Source organism: Microtus ochrogaster, chromosome 4, assembly GCF_000317375.1.
Source record: "Microtus ochrogaster isolate Prairie Vole_2 chromosome 4, MicOch1.0, whole genome shotgun sequence".
In the NCBI taxonomy this organism is placed as follows: Eukaryota; Metazoa; Chordata; class Mammalia; order Rodentia; family Cricetidae; genus Microtus; species Microtus ochrogaster.
The window spans coordinates 4,910,943-4,913,703 of NC_022011.1; positions in this window are offsets into that span (position 1 = coordinate 4,910,943).

Below are 2,761 nucleotides of genomic sequence, written 5' to 3' on the forward strand. Positions count from 1 at the left end.
TCCTGGAACTAGCTCTGTAGACCAGGCTGGTCTCGAACTCACAGAGATCTGCCTGCCTCTGCCTCCCGAGTGCTGGGATTAAAGACGTGCGCCACCACCGCCTGGCTCTTTTAAATTTTCATTGGAAATATTTTTCATCGATATATTCTATCACAGTTTCCCCTCCCTCAACTCCTCTCACCCCATTTTCCGTGTTTTGCATCCTACAGTGTGACTTAGTGTGTTCCTCTGTTCCCTATTTCCTATACACTGCTAATTTGGGGAAGTTTTTATTTACCTGTTTGTTTAGAGGTGTGGAAGCCCTTTATTACTTAACCTGTCCTTCAGGTTGTGGCGTGAGGAATCCTCCTGCCTCAGCCTCCTAAGTAGCGACTACAGACATGCACCAATGGAGCCAGCTACTAGAGGCTTTTAACTGTGTATTTCTGGGCCTTCAGGTTCAAAACTGGCATGAGTGCTAGGATCTAGCATTCATTTTAAAATTATTTATTGTCAGCTGCCATGTGGGTTCTGGGAATTGAACCTAGTTCCTCTGGAAGAGAAGCCAGGGCTCTCTCCAGCACCTATTTATTTTATGTGTAAGAGTTTTACCTTTGCGTATATATGTGCACCATGCATATGCCAGCTATCCTCATCAGATCCTTGGAACTGGAATGCTGATGGTTGTGAGCCACTGTATGGGTGCTGGGAACTAAACCCAGACCTGCTGTAAGAACAAGTGTTCTTAACCACTGAGTCATCTGCCTAGCGCCTCTCAAGAGTCCTAAGTGAGTTTGTTTTGTTTTTGTCTCTTGTCTCAGAACTGTCAAACTGTTGGGTCTCTCCAGTGACCCCACATTGGTCTTCACACAGATTATCAGAAGCCCTGTGTTAGGCTAACAGAGACTTCCATTGAGAAGACTCTAGGAGCCCAGGCCTGTATCTCCATCCCCTAGCTTTGTTGGAGGAACTTGGTGGTATTGCCTGAGGAAGAAGCATCCATCTTGCTGCTCTAGCCCCTAAAGCTGGGTGTACTGTCTCCAGGACAGGCTGACTAGTACTAAAGATGGTGAGTTGCTTATAGTAGCTGCTTCCTGTTCCAGGTGGCTGATGTGGGTAGTCCTGGAATACAACCCACCTCTATGCTGTTCCTTCTCTGCTGATAGCCCTCCCTCCCCTTCCTTAGGATCAGCTGTCCACTTCACCTCTGGGAGACATTCCTCTGTTCACACTCATCACTTTACCTAGCTTGCGGCAGCCAGAATAACCTTTTCAGCTTCTATATCAGATGTCCTAACTATCTTGTTCAGGTTCCTCCTATAAGTCCCCTTCAGACCGAAGCCAAAAGCAGCTCTCCTCACCACAGCAGCCAAAGCCTTCTGTAGCCTGCCCAACACCTACTCCAGTCACAGCATTTGCTCCCCTGTATCTTTCCTCACCGCTGCTGGAACAGGTTGGCCTCATGTCTGTCTCACAATATTTACACATGCTGTCTCCTCCAGGAAAGTTTTCACTCCAGCTCCCAAGACTCCCTCGCTACCTTCTCCGCTGAAGCCTTCCCTTTGTCAACAGAACATCACTTATTTCTCTTTCTTCCAGGCAGGGCGACATGGCTCCAGTTTGCACACAGTTCACTATGGAGTCCAGTCTGGCCTTGAGCTCTCAGTGCTCCTTTCATCATTTTAGCAAGTGCTGGGAATATAGGCATGGCCCCCACACAGAGCTTTGTTCTAGCAATTATCTGAAGTTGTAGTGCGTGGGAGGCCTTGCCGTTGAAGGTCACACTCAGAGTCTTGCACATGCCCGTCAAGTACTCTGTTACTAAGCTACAATTCCCATCACGAATACCTGCATATTCTATTACTTATTTTGATCAGTCTATTTTTTTCGAGACAGGATTTCTCTATGTAATAACCCTGACTGTCCTGGAACTCACTCTGTAGACCAGGCTGACCCCAAACTCACAGAGATCTGCCTGCCTCTGCCTCATGAGTGCTGGGAGTAAAGGCATGTGCCACCACCGCCTGGCTCCTAATTTTTTTTTTAAAGACAAAGTCTTGATATCTATCCCTGGATAGCTTGGGATATCCAGTATATAAACTAGGCTAGCCTCAAACGTGCTAGGATCATCTTGCTTCTGCCTCTGGAGTTCTGACATTGCATCAAGTCCAGTCTGTCTCATCTTTTAGTTTCTGAGTGACTTGAGGCGCACTAGATGGCACAATAAACCCTTGTTCAATAAACAGATAGATGGATGGGGTTGGCTAATGGGTCAGTCCTGCCTCTCCTACACTCGCGTAACAGCCTGTGCAGCCTGTTAGAATGAAGTTCTTTTTTCCTTAGGCTCCACTTTTTTTTTTTTACTTTATTCTGAGTTGTCATTGAGCAAGTTCTAATAGTGGTGCTTTTATTTTTAATTATTTATTTATTTATTGCTTAGGCTTTGTTTACTTTGAGGCAAAGACTATAGCCTATGTTGGACTAAAGTCATTGTGTAGTACAGAACGCCCTCTAATTCAAGACACTTTTCCCACCTCAGGCTTTCAATAGTCGGGATTATCGGCATGAACTACTGTTGCCCAGCTGCTCTTGGCAGTTAAAGTGGAGGGAACAGATCACAGAGTTGCTGCAAAGGCACCAAGGTGACACTCCAAGGTGAGCTCCAAGGTGAGTTTTGAAAGCTGTATTCACCTTTCTAGATTGTAGAAACAAAGGAAAAGGCGGGGTGCTGGTGGGAACTAGACACTTACGGGCCGTATGGTGCTGGGGACATAATTTTTTT